Here is an 18,850-nt window from a genome sequence, read left to right on the forward strand (position 1 = left end):
CTCTCCCTTAGAACGGCCTATAATAGACCAATAGCACCACTGCAAAATAAGGCACCTGCATTGTTTACAATGTCAGTCACGCAAGATGCAACCTACTGTCTCATGTAATATCGCATCGCTTTTTCAGGCGCTGGAATACGTCAAAGCACTTACCGACACTGTACGGACCGTAGGTTGGCCAATTCTCCTTCATCTGTTCCACGATGTGCTCCCAGATTGATTGTTTTTTTACCGTGTCCGCATAATCTGCACGACTGAGGTCCCACAAAATGGGAAACTCTTGCACCATGTGGATGAAATAAAAGGCGGCGTCATCGCACAAGTTCATTCTTGAACGACACCAGGAGCAACGAACCACTCAAACCAGGCGCCAGCAAACGGACTGTTTACTGCAATGCGGCTGTCCTCGAGCAGGAGAGAAGTGTACTGGTTGCCAGACACTTTTCTCCTGGCCCGTTAAAGCTGCAGCTTTACCCCGCCAGAATCTGGATGTGAAAAACGGGTTGGCGTTATCCGTCCGCGCGGCTCACGGAAGAGGCGCGGACGAAGCACATCACTGATGTGAGGTCACGTGACGCGCCGTCCGGCCCTGCACATCCGGATTCGGTCCTTCGTCTGGATGCACCATAAGCGCGCATTGTGCAGATTTGCCAGTACGCTCCGTGCTATCGTCTGTGTCTCTTCGCGCCCACGCCGCTGATTGTGCAGGGAGTGTGCGACTGCGGCGTGTAGCATGTAGAGCCTGCGCCCGTCGACTTTGATCTACGGGCGTGAAATGTCGGCGGCGCGTTTGTGGTATTAAAAGCGTGTGGTGAGCTTCCAATGGCACTACGGGTCAACGCCGCATGAACTGCCGGTCAGAGTATAAGAAACGCTTTATAGTTTATAGTTAGCGTACTGCTTGGCGGTAACAGTGTCCTTTTATTCAGATTACTGGATACGCCGTCACTTGAACCTCGGCGGCCGGAGCAGGTGAGTACCAGTGGCGCCGGCACCTCGGCGGCCAGAAAACGATGCCTGTGCCGTGAAGGGATATATCAATTTACGCGATAGAATTGCCGGCGAGGGCTCATACGGGCGCGTCGCTCCATGGCTGTATTCTTTGCTGGAGGCCGCCACTACGCCTGCCGTGCACATACTACGCTACATCTATACAGTCGATGCTTGTGCAATGTTGTTATTCAACAGCTGGCGCTGTGCACTGGATACCTGGACTTGTTTAATGTTTAATTACTTTGCTGCTTTGCCGTTGCGTATTGGGTACAGATATTGAGTTTTGAATTCTGGGTGCCAATTTCACACAAAAAAGTGGCGCTTTTCAACTCAGGATCATATCACACATCATAGCATCATCCTATATTGCACGAATATTAATAACAAAATTTCTACTGCTGGTGAAAAAAGAAAGGCAGACCGATCAACCTGTATCTGTGAGAAAAATGTGCTTGAAGTCTGCCATCGTCTATTATAAAAAGGAAATACCTTGGTATTCAATGTCAGTAACACTCATAAGTTATGCATCCTTTTGTGTGAAATAATTTGTCTTACAAGCCATTCATTGTAAGGGATCAGTAAACATCTCATAGCTTATGTAGTGCATAAGTGTATGAGTTAGCAAAGGTTTTAGTTTGTAAAGAGCAAAGCCATTAAGGTATAAAATTTTGGCAAGCTTAGTTTAACAATAAGCTGACATATATACAAAACCTAATGTAGCAGCAGATGCTCTCCAAGATAAACTGGCGACCAGCTTTTTCGTGTTATGTGATCATTGTAGTGTCAACTTTTTCTATTTTATTTCAGGACTGTGGTTGCGGCCGTTTCGTTGCCAGCTGTGAGGATGAAGCAGCTTCATAACCGGAAATCAGTCGCCTCCCATCAGTTTCCCTTTTCAGCAATAGAGGTCTTGGTATGCTCTTACCTAGAGTTAACTTTTATTACCCTATATGTTTTAAGTGTAATGGCTAGTTTAGCGGCATCACTTAGAGCGATTGGTGTGACACCTGTTCCATGGGACGTATGCAGATTATCCCACGTAACTTTAGCAACCTTAAAAAATATGCATGTGCCACCTAGCTGCACAGAACCTAGGTAATGTTGTTTCCTGTCTCTTGGAAATACTTAGATTTTCTGCATTTTGCCTAATTACCTAATTATTCTTAATCAAATAATCAACTCAGATATTATAATTAGATAAAAAGTCTCAATTATAAAATTGTAGTGCAACGTGATCATTTTCCAGTACAGCTTTCTGTGGCTCAATATGTGCTACATAACGTGTTTGTAGGAGCATGAAAGAAGCCTGAGAATCCCGCAGAGTGCCTTGAGTGTGTGTGTGACAGCACCTGTGTTGTGTTCTTCCTTCAGTCCTCGTTTTTTGCGCTGTACAAACATGTCGACCTCAAATGGCCAGTCCCGTGGCAGCTTTGCATGTATTTGAGTGTATGCCCTGTATAGGCATGTGTGTTCCAGTAAGAAAAAAAAATACTGAAGGAGCCTAACGTGATGTATTTCAGGACAAGTGTATGATGTAAATTACTATGTGAAAATAAAATAGGAAACCGAAACAAGACTTCACAGTAGAGATATGCAGGTGTGTGCATCAGCATAATGACGACACCCTCGTGCAAGTTTAGAAAAATATTCATTAAGTTAGTTTCTGTCATTCTTCTCTGTCACATTATTGCAAAAATGTGCTCTCTAGTATTGCACCATTGAAAACACAGTTCAAATACATCATTTGCTGGCACCTTCACATTCATAGCAACATAGAGAGGAATGGTTAAAAATTTGCTTTGCTTCTCTGACCTTCATTTTAGGTCCTTCTCAAGTTTGCTGAGCTTCTTAATGTACCATAGACACCCTCCAGTGTTTACAGGCAGCTTGAGCACATTATGCCAGATTGTGAAGAAACTGCAGAGGTCGCAGTGTCTATAGCGGTGCCCGGTATATGCAAGTTTCTTGCATGATGCATTATGCTCAGTACCAATTAGATTAAGTTATCATTTTAGCAAAAATCTTTGTTTTCCAGATATATATCAATGTGTGTCCAAAGTACTGCACTTTTTAAAAGAGTTGCTCATTCTCTAAGTCTACTGTTCGGTGTTGTAAAATGCATGTATGTTGGACAGCATAGTGTTTGGCCTTCACCTGAAGGTAGTAGTGGCCCATTTGCATGTGCATAAAGCTGCAGTAAGCCAAATGTGAAAAGATAAGGGCTAATACGATACAGTCATGTAGCAAAATTTACACATCAGCGAACTGTGATGCAATCCCTAGGAAAGTAAGCAAAAATATAAAAATGGGCTTATATGATAAACAGTACCTATGTTTCAGGTGCATGGCCTTCTACTGCCATATTCCATAACAGTTCATTATTTAACACCTCAAAACTGTTGGCCCTGTTTATGTCTAACTGCTTTAACTTCGAAAATTTTCATTGATTGCATTATGAAGGTTTTGGCCGTGACTTAAGTCGCTGCCAGAAATAAATTTATAGTAGTGGCCGTCCTATGTGTGATAAGAAAGAAACATTTTGGAACCAGGTGACTGCTATGCAGTATGCTAAGTATGCGTATTAGAACAGTCATTTATATTTTCATTGTAACCATGTATAAAATATGTATGTGCACATCTCAAAGCCATAGACTGTGTAATTTTAATTGAAGGTGTTATTTTGTGGAGTAGGTTTTTTTGTACACTCTAAAAACAGTTGCACCCTTTTGGGTGCATATTTGTCCCACAACAATAACCGTCATCTGTCTTGCCCGCGTTTCCTTTCTTTAACGCTGCGAGCCCGGTACTTCCCGGTCACGAACGGCATGCGCGTTATCAGTGTGACGCAGCATTCTCGACAGGAAAGTAGCGAGCGCCGAGTTTTCAAGAAAGGAAACGCAAGCAAGGCGGATGACGATTATTGTTGTGGGACAAATATACACCCCAAAGGGTGCAAACTGTTTTTAGAGTGTAAGCATTCTCTATAATTTGCACTACATTAAGGTGTAGTGAAGCCAAGCGAAAAATAGTCAAGACAAAATGGCTAAAGTACATCCTTAAGAGTCTTAAGCGCATTTGGATGACTTTACAGCATGTAGCAAAACAAGAATGGGAACTGAGGTGCTTAATTTTTGTTCATTATTACCATATGGCACCAGCATGCAATGAAGACAAAAGAGGAAGAGAAATGAAGTGCACCAAAGGGCAACTCTATCCTGATGGGAGCTGCATTCACATCAGCATGGTGCATTTAATCTTTGAGTTATAGCAGCAGCTGTCCACCTGTTCACTTTGTTGCACATTTTTATTGTTTATGTATTAAGTCTGGCCCTGGAAGTGTTAGGCAGTGCCACTTGTGGCATTGGTGTGGCATGCAACACATCCTTCTAACCACAGGTGTCATGTATTATGTGAACCTAAGTTCAATTCATGTAATGCACAAAAGTTCCATTTGAAAGGATGTGCCATATTTGTCACCATTGCCATGAGTAGCACTGGCTGACAGTCACAGGGCGAGACGTTAACCTTGCTCAGCTATTATGCAAAACTATTTTACATACAAATGTAGTAATTAGTATACATGCCAAAAGCCTCACAGAATAAAATTTTTGATCCGCATATTACAACGATTGTTATTTTGCTTTACCTCAGGGTGCCTTTCTACCGGTGTTGCATCCTGTGACTGACCACTCCAACGATCTCAGCAGAATCGTTACGCAGGTGTGTTCTTTTGTGATTCTCAGTACTGATATTTTGTAGTTTCCGTTCGATGTAAATGCACAGATCGAATGAAAAACAGGTTAAAAGATGAGCTCACAGGCACTGTGTCCAAACGTTTGTGAGGAAGGAAAATCTTTGTTACAAGTTGTAATTATAGCAACACAAGAGAGTGTGCACATCAAACCACTAGTACCTAGCAAGCCTTATACACAGCATTATACAGTAGAAGCCAAAACATCAGGCGAAAACCTGTACTAAACTAGGGACTGTATTAAAACGTTTTGGAGGCTTGAAGTATTTCTTGGGTTACTCGGTCTAATTGCTTGAACTGAACTGACGTGTCTTGCAAAACAGTATGCATTCGCATTTGATACAATCTGCAGCAAGATCTGAACAAAGGGCTGCAATACTGTAAGGGCTTCCTATTGAAGTAGCAACCAGTCTTCCCAGTGTACTGCAGCCTCAGGAAAATGAAATGTGGTACACTGCACCACATGCACACACAACAAATTTTAATCCATAAGCATCTTTACACTGTGCTTGTGCAGGACTGGGCAACTGGCTGTTTGTTCGTGACCGAAACAACTACGTACATCAAGACTGTACTGGGAAGTCACTATCTTTTTCAGTTAGTGTAACAGTCCATAAACATATGGATTTACATGAACATTTTGTCTGCCACACTTTTCATTGTCGTTTTTTTGCGCTCTTGCTTTGATGGCTAGGCGACATTTCAGGCTCGCTGAAGAGACAGGTAGCCCAGTAGCTTCCCTCACAAAGTTGTTATTTTGATTTTTAAGAGCCAACTTGCTTTGGACAATGCTGAATAACACATCAAAAGGCCCGGGATTATTAACGAGGTTAGAGTGACTTTGAAAAAAGCTTATGAGTGTTCTTTTTTAACTCTGATCTGTCTGCTGAGATCAAATCATGTCAGCTTTTAATGAAGCAACGTTCAGGTTGGAAAACTGCAAGGCTGTGTGGGTACTCAAACAACGTCAATGCTTCAGCTAGCTGAAGTTGCTCCATGACATCAAGGCAGAAGCAAATGATATGGAAAAGGAAAGGTTGGTGGACAAAGGACTCTTGGTGGCAATTATGTAGGTTCAAGGGCTATTGCAGTGAGTAAGAAAATGTGTTCCCGATACAGCGTGAACATAGTGTTAATGCTGAAGAACAAACTGGCACCATCTGCCTAGTCCTACACAAGCACGTGCACAGAAAGGGACGCCTGTTGGCCTTGAGGGCCACCACTAGAGAGATCAGCTGCTATCGCTATTACATAGAATGTGACATTAGATGACTATAGTTCACACCTTTGCTGCAGCTCGCTGGCTGGGCAATTGAAGCCTTGATTGTAAGGTTGAAAATTTTCAATCTCAAAGTGGCAATTTAGTTGCCAACTCTTACAGCATGGATCACTACTCAGTGATGCCGTGCTGGACGTATTCGACCAAGCCTGGTGCGAGTTCTCATGAGTGCCTATGTTCAAGCTGCCGCTAGATACTTCGTTGATAAAGTCACTGAAAACAAAATGTGGTCATCGAAAGAGTCATGAAAACGATGCACGCAAGGTTTGTAGTGTGCTCACTTGGTATGACATTAGTCAGAACACCCTGTGTAGACGTTCCAAAAGGACTTCGTCTTGGGCAAGTTGGTGCTTAGATTTCCTAGGTATACTTTGTGGCGCCAAATACATTTCTTGAAAGGGACAGAAGAAAGGAAGACAGTGAAGTGCCAAACTACCAACTGTTTAATGACAGCCTGAACAAGCGTATAGAAGAAAATACAACTTCCGCTCAAGCGCAGGGAGCCTAGGTACGACAGAGCAGCATGGTCGCGATAACACACTTTGGATGAAGCACATTTCTGCGGAACTGCAAGGGAGTTGTTGGAAGCATTTTATATTAAAAAGAAAGGGTCTGATTGTGTCAGCGATACATCTATCGTACTATATTCCGCAGAAATGTGCTTCATCCAAAGTATGTTATCATGACCATGTTGTTCTGTCACACCTTGGCTCCCTGCGCATGAGCGGAAGTTGTATTTTCTTCTATACGTTTGTTCAGGCTGTCATTAAACAGTTCGTGGTTTGGCACTTCACTGTCTTCCTTTTTTCTGTCACTTTTCAAGAAATGTATTTTGCGCCACAAAGTATACCTAGGAAACCCTGCGTAGAGATGCTGGCAGAAGTGCAGCAGATGTGTGGATTGAGGAGAAAAATATAAGCTGTTCAAGTTCCACATATAACAGACTGATAATAAATCGTCGTTCAGCAAGAACTCTGACAAAAGGGGCAAGCCGCACTCCCCACGACAAATGCTATAAAAACAGTAGGGTTATTGCAGCAAAATTGCCTATAGCTCTTTTGTGAAAGGTCGTGCCAACTGAATAACTAACATAAAAGCATCAAGTTGCTCCAATAAAGCCTTTGTTACACTACACACCAGACTGGGATGTAAGGTCTAGGTTGTTTTGGAGCCAAGATGCCCACAAGCAATGCTTAAAACATGTAAACGCTTGGAAGTAACTGTGAATAAACTGCTGCCATGATTAAACTGCTGATTAAACTGATTAACACTTCACAGCTGGTATCACACAATGTTGTTTTCTATTCCACGGAAAGATTACAGCACGTGGGGGCCACAATTATTCTAGAGGCCAATACAGACAGGGTGCCAGCAAGCATGGACTAAAGATTTTCCCATGTGCATTGATGTAGTCTACCACATTTGGTTTTCTTGGGGGCGCAGTCATATTGCAGTAACAATTTTCTGCCTGAATATTCATCGCAGGGAGCACTGCAGCCAGCTAAAGCGAGTTTCTTGTTCACACCTTGCCACAGATGTAGATTTGACCCATTTTTCTAGGCAGATTTGTTGGGTTCAAGAAAGAACACAGAGTAACTTAAGAACTTTATTTTTTCTAGATTTAAGGTGTGGGGCCAGGTGTCAACCATTGTTTTAAAAAATTGACCAAACCGGGAAAGATTCTTTTTTGAAAGTCTTCTCATATCAGTTTGATATACTAGTCCCTGGCTTAGTATGCGTGCGTGTGCTGTGGCTTTTTCTTAGTCTGTTTAAAAGGTCGTTTTCCTTTTGAGTGTTCTAGTCGCAAGGAAATCACAAATATATTTTGATTTCAGCAACCTTTGTTACATTACACAATTCCTTTACATGTTGCAACCAAGCTTATTCTTTAAACACATGCCTTTCTTTCAGCATGAAAAAAACATCTTAGATAGACGAAACAAGGCAAAAATGGCTGCTTTATGCATTTGTATGATATTCCAACTGAGAGGGGTGAGAAGTAATAAAATGTTCTACTTTCATAATTTTTCTACCATGTGCATAACATTTCTCAATAGGAATGAAGCAATGAATAAAGGGAAAGTCAGACATCCAGCCGTTCGTAGCAATCGCTACAAAGGAAACCCATACGGATTCCTCGAAGGAAAGGCCTCATAGTTGAAGAAAAATTCGTCCTGGTCCGGGACTCGAACCCGGAACCACCGCCTTTCCGGGGCAGCCAGTCTACGATCTGAGCTAACCAGGATTTTCCCTTTATTCATTACTTCTCTCCACCTTGCGGGTTTCCGCAGAACTACTACGTCAAACTCTTGCCTTTGCTTTGTGTTGTCGACAAATTCGATTTCGCCCTGCCATCTGCTAGCCGCGTGGTTTGCTCAGATGGTAGAGCGGCTGCGCCGGAAAGACGGTGGTCGCGGGTTCGAGTCCCGGACCAGGACAAATTTTTCTTCAACTATGAGGCTTTTCTTTCGAGGAATCCTGTATGGGTTTCCTTTGTAGCAATTGCTACGAACGGGTGGATGTCTGATTTTCCCTTTATTCATTACTTCTCTCCACCTTGCGGGATTCTGCAGATCTACTACGTCAAACTCTTGCCTTTGCTTTGTGTTGTCGACAAATTCGACTTCGCCCTGCCATCTGCTAGCCGCCTGGTTAGCTCAGATGGTAGAGCGGCTGCCCCGGAAAGGCGGCGGTCCCGGGTTCGAGTCCCGGACCAGGACGAATTTTTCTTCAACTATGAGGCCTTTCTTTCGAGAAATCCGTATGGGTTTCCTTTGTAGCGATTGCTACGAACGGGTGCATGTCTGACTTTCCCTTTATTCATTGCTTCATTCCTATTAAGAAATGTTATGCACATGGTAGAAAAATTATGAAAATAAAACATTTTATTACTTCTCACCCCTCTCAGTTGGAATATCATGCAAATGCATAAGCAGCCATTTTTGCCTTGTTTCGTCTATCTAAGATGTTTTTTTCATGCTGAAAGAAAGGCATGTTGGGGCGAGCAGAAATGGCATGTGCAATAAAGATAAGCACAGATGTCCCGTCAGTGTTGCTGTCAAACAAGAAATTGTGATATTGAGCGACTGAGCAAAATAACTAAATGCGTGCTTGCCAAACTATAGCTGGCATTTGCACCTTGATTGTGACTTAGCTACCAGAAGAAATTTGTTTTGTCTTGTTCTTTTTCTGTTAAAATGTAGTTTTTTCTTTGTTTACTTTCGTCTGGGTTTTTGTAGCTATATCATGTGCACATGTGACCAATAATGCCGTCTGGAAGTTAGTGGTTGTTGGTATTTCTCACTGCCTGTCGTTTGTTCAGTGTGTACTAAAGTCAAAAGAGCACCAACCAGTATAAACCAGTGTGTTGAATTTGTTTTCTTGTGTTAGTGCAAATGATCTGACTGGTTATGTGTCCAAATAAACAATTAGATTATGAAAACAAAGTTCATCAGAACATGCAATTTGTTTTACTTATAATTACCTTATTTCAACTGCAGAACCCACATGTTCAGGCATGTAGATTTAAGTAGAACCATTCTTTTTGCGATTGTTAGTTCTGAACATGTGAGAGCAGTGCTAAGGACACAAAGTGAGTCCACATAGATAAATGGCATAGTGCACTGTGCACGGACCTGATAATTAATGTGTTTTTACAACAGACAAGCAAATAATTATCTAGTAACACCTTGTCAAAGCCACGAAAGCACATAAAGAGGCAGGGGTTGGCTAATACAAATGTGCCTTGGTTGTAGGTTTGTTAACAAGCATGCCACTTTCCTGTAACTTCAGAATACAGGTGCTGCACTAACACATACATCTCTTTTTTGTTATTATGCGAAGCATACTAGCCGCACAACCACGCTCTTCCTTGCTGCGCCGCGCGCGGCCGCGTAGCTACCATATGACGTCATAACAGCTGCAAAAGCGGAGGCTCAACTCGTGCGCTCGCTTGCGGCCGCGTAGCTACATAGCCGGGTCTCAGCTCGTGCGCTCGCCTGCGTGAGTTGTTTCTTCGTCTAGCCGAACCAAATATAGCCAAGCAACAGCAGTTCACCAGGCTAAACAGTGGTTCAACAACTAAAATAAAGGCTAGTATGCTTCGCATCCTGGGCTTAACCTTATTTAAGCCACAGCCATTTTTTTGTGGGATTTGATTAGTTTCGGGGTTAATGGTTACTGCTTTCGCTAACATGTTGCACTTGTGATATTCGGGACATCATCTGTACTATTTACAGTGTATGTACCCTAATGGTCACATGGTGGTGCTTAATCGTGAAGGCTCTCATTCAAATATTGTCTGGTCTACATATGCTTTTCTTCATGCCAAAAAAATAAGATATACTACGTTTGCGTCAGAAGGAAAGAAACTGAGTGGTGTCTATTCTTGCACATAAATCTATGCTTAGTTGCGTTAACATTTTTGCATAATTTCAACAACTTATTTGGTGCATTTCTGTAACATTCACACTCTGGCTTATCCACTTAGGTGTAACGAATAATAAAGGCAGAAAAGTAAAGCATTGCAGTGGATTTAACCTACTGCTGTTGATTCTGTTACCTTTTCGCAGCTTTTCTTTTTGGAAAAGCATATGTACAAAAGCACGTTTTGACCAAATAGGCTGCTGTTTGCGAGGCTTTGCAAGCACCACTATAACGTGACAAAAGCAGTGTGGCCATTTGGTTATACAAATTCTGGTGTATTGGCACCACAAAAAGTAAAAGAAGAAAGATATGTACGCATGACACAAGCACCGGATCTCACTTCAAGCTTTAAAATAAGGAAACGCAATATTTAATAACAGGTGGAAACGTTATGTGATGATATCTGTTAAAAGAAATTCTTTATGCAGTGCAACTAATGGATCACTGATACATTTATCATTCTTTTTAAATGTTGCAAACCACAATTACGTTGCGTGTTGTCAGGTCATAATACCTCGCTACACCGCAAGTTTTGTGGAACACAGGACCGCGGTCACATTCTTTGCAGCATTTACCATTGTGTGAGGGAGGGTTGTTTCACACAGATGACTCATACTGCCTCAATCTCCCTGATTTCGCATTAATAGAGCATCCCATCTGTCCGATGTAGGCACGGCCTTGTGATGGCAGCAGACTACGCAACGCTTGCGGCCTAGCTCACTAGATGCGTATTGTGCTTGAAGCCACAAGCAACCTCTTTCTTTTTTTGGCTTCTGCCGTTTGTTGCAGCACAAAACTCTCCTAACAAGGGCCTGAGAAAAAGGATTTGCGCAACTAAATCAGGCATGACTAGGGAATATAATGAATGAGATGATGAAGTAAAGAAGTGGTTGCAGTTGTTTCGTATGTATTTGGGATTTTCGTGAGTAATTGTGTAGCTGGTCCCTACGGGCAAACATTTTTTTTGTATGAAACATGTGAAGAGAGATTTGCTCTGATGAGAAAAAAAGACTGAAGCCAGGAAAACAAACTAATTTGCTTGTTGCGTGCAGCACAATTTGCAGGCATTGCACTGTGCAACGGAGGTTATGTACAGTCTGCCATTCCTATCCAGTCATGCTTGCATTGCATAGACACGCATTGTAATAATTTGAGATTGAGGCTAATGAAGTTTGTGTGCAACAACTCTCATCCGCACATTGTGATGCACTGCAAAATAGAGTGGTTCATTCCAGTGCTCTTCGAAACTCGTTGCCAGAAATTATGAGCAAATGTACATAAGATAATTAAGCTTTGGCAGATTAGCGTGAAAAGGACAAATGCATCGGTCATTCTCAAATAAATTGCATGAAGAACTTGTTTTTGAATTAATAACGTCACTACGTGTTGTATATGTCTGTTTTCATATTAAAGCCAGAGTTGAGGTTAAGCACTTGTGTCCTGCATGTCTTTGTCTTCGTTTGCTTCTGTGGTGCCATTACACCAGAGTGAATCCATGACAGGAGCTGCCAGTCCATGCAGTTATACTACATTGGGCTCAGTACGGCTGGTAGCCTGAATGTGACGAGTGCGAAGGAGCAGTAGGAACTTCAGAAGGGTAGAATTTTGTGTCAGTTGGTGGCGCATATTATAGTATGGTGAAGCGCTATAGATGAAACAGTGTGAGGCGAGACAGATGGGAAAGTACTACAGAGAACTGTGAAAGTTTACTGGAAAGTTTTGCTGCAGCAGGACAATGCGTGCATTATCCTGGTGCAGCAAAATTTGCCAATGTTCGTAGCTGTCAGTAGCACTTCCCCATCTACATTACACTTCACTATACACTAATAGCAGTAACAACAGCAACCAACTGACCCAAGCAATAATCAATGCCCACAGAATTGCCAAATTGTAGGAGAAATGTTTCAGTGTAACACATGTTTTGTTAACTGACAAGTAAATGGCACACATATCTGCAAACCGATGATCAGGTGCATTTTTCATGCACATACATTATTTCGTACAACTGCTTCCTGCTTTGGTTTTTTATGCCTTTTAGGAAGCATTCCAAAGTATTTAACTGTATGACTGTTCTAATATTAAATCTGTAGTCAGCCAGCACTATGTGTCATTACTGTATACGCTCTTACTTCGTCAGTGTTCTTCGCGCTGTTCCCAACTAAATATGAATAACCAAATAACCATTTTTTAATATTTAGGTTATGAAGAGAGTACTCTTAATATGTAATTAATTAGAAAAATTTTCTCAATTTTAGGAAGAAGTCCGGCTGGCCCCAAGCCTGGTGTGAAATGAAGAAATGGCACTCCACATCAATTCATGTTTACTTGTCATCATAACCAGTCTGTTAGCTTAATTTTTGGTTCTTCCTATTGAATTCTCAAGAAAGGTACCAACTCTGTCATTCATTGAAAACGAATTTTTGCACTTGGGGACGCAGCCATGCACAATGCCTTTTAGCTCATTAATATTTTTATTCTTAATGAAAGTGCAGCTCCTGCGTGGAGCAATGGGTTGAATAAGACGAGGGTAAATGAAAAGATGGCGACATTAATTGTCAACAGTTGTCCAACAAAAAAAGTGTCAAGCTGGAGCCAACATCATCGCAAGGGAACCAAATGGCTCCAGCCTGAGACATTCGTTGTTCAACCTGGCAAGTCTCCTTGTCGAAATATTTCCTCTAGCCTGAGACCTATATCCACCCTCGACCAACAATACACCCATACATTTGGCAACCCATGGCAAGGTAACAAATTCACATTCAAAGAAAGAGAATGTAGTGTGCACCCTGGAAGGTAGCATGAACAGTATTTTATTTACTTAATGAAATGCAGGTTTGCTATCCAACTACTTTATTTCGATCCCCATTTTATAACGACAGCATGGTTCCTCAGAGAGAATATTTATTCGAAGCTCACACAATTTTGCTCCTGTATGTCCGTTAAATCTGCCCTGGTTGCTACACTACCAGGCCTGTCTGCAATTGCATAGCTGTGTTTTGATTATGCATCCCAATTCAAAAGAATAGTTAGGCATCTACCTCAGAATGTCTGCTACTGCGTTGCAGCTTGAATTCTATATCTAGGTGGTGACTGTGATGCCATGTGCTTTTTAAATAAGACCAATATGCTATGTGAAGTGCAATTAAATGCAATCTCAAATGACCTCAGCTCGGGGAATGACACGATTGGAAACCAATGTGATCAGGAGGATTTGATTTCTGAAAACAAGGCACTTAAAAAGGAGAAACCAGTACTAATCTCGTCTAAAGATGCTGTTATTGGGTATGATAGGGGAGTTACTTGTTCGTGGCTGCATTTGCAGCATGTTACATTGCTGGCTTTATATATTGCACTGGGTACAGTGAAATGTTGCTGCTTGCACAATATTCAACTAAACATGGTAGCCATGCTAAAGTGTCCATGCAGAACACAACTCATCCACTATTAAGGACTGCAGTGGAACCTTCATAAACGAAAATCGCTTAAGCGAAACTGCCGCTTAAACAGGACACCATCCTGATGGTTGGTTGGCTCTCTGCAATGTTTGTTTGTTTGTTTGTTTGTTTATTGGTTTCTTTCCAATACAAGGAAAAAGCGAAGGGAGAGCTAAAGGCTACTAGCCTGACGAGGCCCTCCCTCCGCATACAGTTTCGACAACATTACAAAAGAGATTTGAGAAAAACAGCACACACATTTGTAGTTACACTCTACACAGTTCTATGTCATAGAGGATCTAGTTCATATCACTGCACACAAATATATAAAACAGATTTCTTGTCATAGATGTGACAGAACGGGAAAAAAAAACATATGAACGCAAATGCAAAATGTCAATCATCGTAGCGAACATATGAAAAAAAGAGAAAAAAGGCGACATCCAACACACAGTAAAAGAGCACTGTTTTACAGACAAACGCTACATATGGTTTTAAATGAGATGTCACTGGTAGCGAATTTCTTTCTCGATAACCATTGTTTTGAATGTTTTTTTCTTAATCGATTTATTGAGGTCGACATCATCTGGAAGTTTATTTAGAAGCACCGGAATTTGGTAATTTAAATGTTGTTTTCCATAATTCGTGCGTGTTCGAGGCTTTCTGCGCTCTTGCCTTCGAAGGGCGAGCGTGTGTGTTTCAGCGGGATTGCTAAATGCGTGTAGTTTATGTTTTTGTACATACTGCAATAACTTGAAGCAATAAATTTCATCAGCTCTTAGCAGAGAATACTTTACAAACAATGGACCTGTTGGCAAGTCTTGTGGGTGTCCTGCATATCTTTCGAGTAGGCGAAGTACACGCTTCTGAAACTTTAGTATTCGGAGGTAGTTTCTACTAGAGGTTGTACCCCAAACCAAAATACAGTAGGAAAGTCTGGAATAAAAGAGAGTATAATAAAGAGAAACTTTAAGCCACAAAGGTATAAGTGAGCTTATTCTATACAAGCAGCCGAGCGATCTACTGAGCTCCAAAGCAAGATTATCAATGTGGATGTTCCAAGACAAATTTTCTTGGAACCATACTCCCAGAAATTTTTGCTTCACCTCTTGTTTTAACGGAGTGCCCCGAAAGGTAATATGAATATCATTCTTCATTGGCTTGTTAATCGGAGCGAATATAATATATTTGGTTTTATTAGTATTCAACTGTAACCTGTTGGCATGTAACCAGTCAGAAAGTGACTCCATATACTTATTAACAATCTCCTGAAGCTCTGTAAGGGTACGTGCAGTGAAGAAAATATTCGTGTCATCTGCGTACATTATTAGTTTAGGGGAATTATAGATGCTACAGAGATCATTAATATAGACTAAGAATAATAGCGGTCCAAGAATAGAGCCTTGAGGAACACCTTGTTTAATTACTATTTTTGTAGTCGTTCCTTGGTGGACACTTACATATTGAAGCCTATTGCTTAAGTAACTCTCTATCAGTTTAAGGACGACGCCGCGAACACCGTATCTTTTTAGTTTAATTAATAGCACATCATGACACACTGAGTCAAAAGCTTTTCGTAGATCTACAAACAGTCCTAGCGTGTAAAGCCTGTGCTCAAAGTTATGTATAATATCATGCTTGATACTGAGAAGTGCGTCCTCGGTAGATTTTCCTTTTTGAAATCCGAACTGCATGTCACTTATTACCCCATATTTCGCAAAGAATTTTTCTAGTCTTATATTTATGGCCCCTTCAAATACTTTCGATAGAACAGGCAGGACCGAGATTGGCCTATAGTTGCTTATGTCTCCTTCAGCACCACCCTTGTGAATAGGACAGATGCGGGCTATCTTGAGCGAGTCAGGGAAGATTCCAGTCTCAAACATTTTATTTATTATGTCTGCTAGGATGGGGGATAGGATTTCAGACACATGTTTAATTGGCATTGCTTTAATTTCATCAGAACCAGAAGCAACATCATTTCTAATCCCATTGATAAGTTTGTTGATTTCGTGAGGAGTTACTGGTGCGAGAACCATAGAGTTCACTATCGTAACGCTGTTATCAACCAAGTTATGCTCTTCATCATTTTCCTGCTCGTACACTGCGCTCGTGGCAAAATAGGCGTTAAGGGCGGTGGCCGCTTCAAGACCGGTTAGTGTGCCTGTAGGTGTGACTATTTTTAGTACGGTACATTGTTCTTTCTTCCCAGTTAGATTTTTTACTTCATTCCATATTTTCCTAGGATCCTTACCTATTTTGGCAAAAACCTGTTCATAATATTCTACCTTAGCATTTTTAATTTCACTGCTCAGTTTATTTCTATACTGTTTGAAAGTGATTAGGGCATCTTCTCCTCGCGTTTTTAAAAACATATGGAACAAACGGTTCTTTTTTGTTATTTTCTTTAATAAGGAGTTGTTAATCCAGGGCTTCCGTATTCTTTTACATCTTGGCCTACTCAGTTCCATTGGAAATGCTTGATTGTAGCATGCAATAAGTTTATCAAGAAAAATATTGTACGCCTTACTAGGGTCGTCTTCTTTTAATACGCATGCCCAATCAACGGTAGCAACCAGAACGCAAAAGAGTTTCAATGACTGATCATTTATCCTGCGGATGATCTTCTTTGGTACATGACTACGTTTACCACACAAAGAGGGGATAAGACAAAAAGCTGGAAGGTGATCACTAATTCCTAGCGTCAGCAATCCAGCAGCACAATTCGGTGGGTGTATGTTCGTAATACATACATCAAGCAAAGTTGCAGTATTGGGTGTCACTCTTGTTGCTTCGACGATAGTGTTTACGCATGCGTAAGATGTGACTAATTCTGTCAGTTGTCTTGAAGGGGCATCATGCGATAGCATATCTATGTTGACGTCACCCATTATCACGAAAGACAGACCAGTACAAGTAAGGTGTCGCAGTAGATTGTCTAGGAACTCGAAGAAATTTGTTTTGTTACCTGCGGGTGGCCTATAGATAACGGCAGCTACATTATTTTCCACATGTATGGTAAGGCACTCAACATCATTGTTAACGACCGAAAAATCACGCAAAACTTCATGAGACATAGGTCGTTTGATGTACGCGGCTACGCCACCGCCCCTTCCATGCGACCTAACAGCACCTTGATAAGCATAGTTTTGAAAGAATGGGGGTTGTTCTTCAACTCTTAACCACGTTTCTGTGAATAACATCAAATTAAATTCAATGGTCAATGAAGTGAAGAAGTCGCGTAATTCTTCTTGTTTGTTTCTTATACTGCGCACGTTCAAGTGGAACACTCGCAATTGGTTCTGAGTAGTCTCTGCCAAAGAATTGAAGGCGTTTATAGTATAGTAGTGAGAAGAATTTAAAGCTGCCATATTCTTGCTTGTTGCTATTTCTGGCATGTGGTTAATCACTTCACTTAGTTTCGCGGGACATTTTTTCCAGGTCACTCGTAGCGTTTATCCGCAAAGTTGCAGACTGTTCGTCCCTTCGAGCAAAGATTTTGCCACCGTTTGTCCACACAAACTTCCAGCCTACTTCACGCTTTTTCTTTGTCGCCGCACCGAGAAGCTGCTTACCATGACGGGTAAGATGCTCATTCACGTAGACTGGCTTAGATTCTTCAAAACCCAGTTTTGTAGTGTTAATCCGGATTTTTCTGGCCTTCTGAAGGACAGCATTGCGTTTTGTGCGTCGGACAAAACGAACGATGATATGTCTCGCACTAAATAGAATGCCTGGTAAATGGAACCAATTTCCCTGGCCCCTTGAGGCTACATTTAAAGAGTGCCCACTGTAAAAATATAGGGGGGTCCTGTTCGGAACTTTCGCAAATCTGGTCGTAAACAAAACTGCATTTCAGTGGGAGTGAAATGTAAAAGCACCCGTGTACTTAGATTTAGGTGCATGTTAAAGAACCCCAGGTTGTCCAAATTAATCCGGGGTTACTCGCTATGGCACGTCTCATAATCAGCAGGTGGGTTCTGGTTTGTAAAATACGGTTCATTTTTAATAGCCTGCTCGGAAATACAGCCCAATAACTACATTAAATTATGTAGCTTGTTTGTGTGTTGAATCCCAATTTCTTAATTTAGTACTTTGACATTTATCATATTTGTGTGCTAGTCCATGCAAAATACCACTGATCAGCCTCATTATACAAGCCACTGTTAATTTAGAATGGCTTAGTCAAGCAACTTAAACTTACAGCACAAACACCTAAGACGGACCACAAAAGGAACATACGACACATCGAGGCTAACAACTTCTTTGTTTCTTCGTCGTCGATGGAATATAAACCCTAGACCACAACCGTGCAGGCAATCAGATTACATTACAGAGATCTGCCAAATTATCACATAAGCAAACGTAGGAAGTCAAATTTAGATGGGTGCAGGGACAAAAATATCTCACTGATGCAATTATCGCCTTGCCTTTTTATGTGGTAGGCCTCTATGGTAAGTCGTGCATGCTCATTCTTGCTTTTGCCTAGAATCGACGTCCCGTCAAGTTGTGCCTCACAATTGTTGCAAGAGTTTATATGCGCACCAAGGTGCGCTGCTCTATCTACATTGTTTACTTTTTGCGCATGTTCCCTGAGTTGCTCATTGACGCAATGCCCTATCTAGCCAAGCTATATCTTACCACATGAGAGTGGAATGGTGTAAACCACGCCGACAGCGTGCGACACGTATGAAGCACTATGCCGAATTTGGCCTCTTCCTCTGCTCTCTCCGCAGGTGCGTGAGCATAGCTTTAAAAGCTTGTTCGGCGAAGAAAAAGCCAAAAGAACACTATTCCAAAAGAACACTCCTCCCTTGAGCTGATAAATTACCTTATGTATTTAAGGGACCACGCAGGGAACAGAATGTAGGTAGAGAATGTAGGTAGGAAAAGAATGTAGGTAGAGGAGTGCACCTTGTTGCGCATGCAAACCCTTACAACAGTTGTGAGACACGACTTGATAGGACG

The 18,850-nt window shown here is 41.6% G+C and overlaps 1 long non-coding RNA gene across 1 annotated transcript; it reads left to right on the forward strand.

The window, feature by feature from the left end:
* Window positions 1-676: 676 nt before the first annotated feature.
* LOC135899495 (uncharacterized) lies at window positions 677-13,980 on the forward strand. Its single transcript, XR_010563630.2, has 4 exons — window positions 677-972; window positions 1,801-1,906; window positions 4,645-4,713; window positions 12,704-13,980. It is a non-coding gene; the product is annotated as an uncharacterized lncRNA (long non-coding RNA).
* The last annotated feature ends 4,870 nt before the right edge of the window (window positions 13,981-18,850 follow it).

The sequence above is a fragment of the Dermacentor albipictus genome, chromosome 6 (genome assembly GCF_038994185.2).
Source record: "Dermacentor albipictus isolate Rhodes 1998 colony chromosome 6, USDA_Dalb.pri_finalv2, whole genome shotgun sequence".
NCBI classification, from domain to species: domain Eukaryota; kingdom Metazoa; phylum Arthropoda; class Arachnida; order Ixodida; family Ixodidae; genus Dermacentor; species Dermacentor albipictus.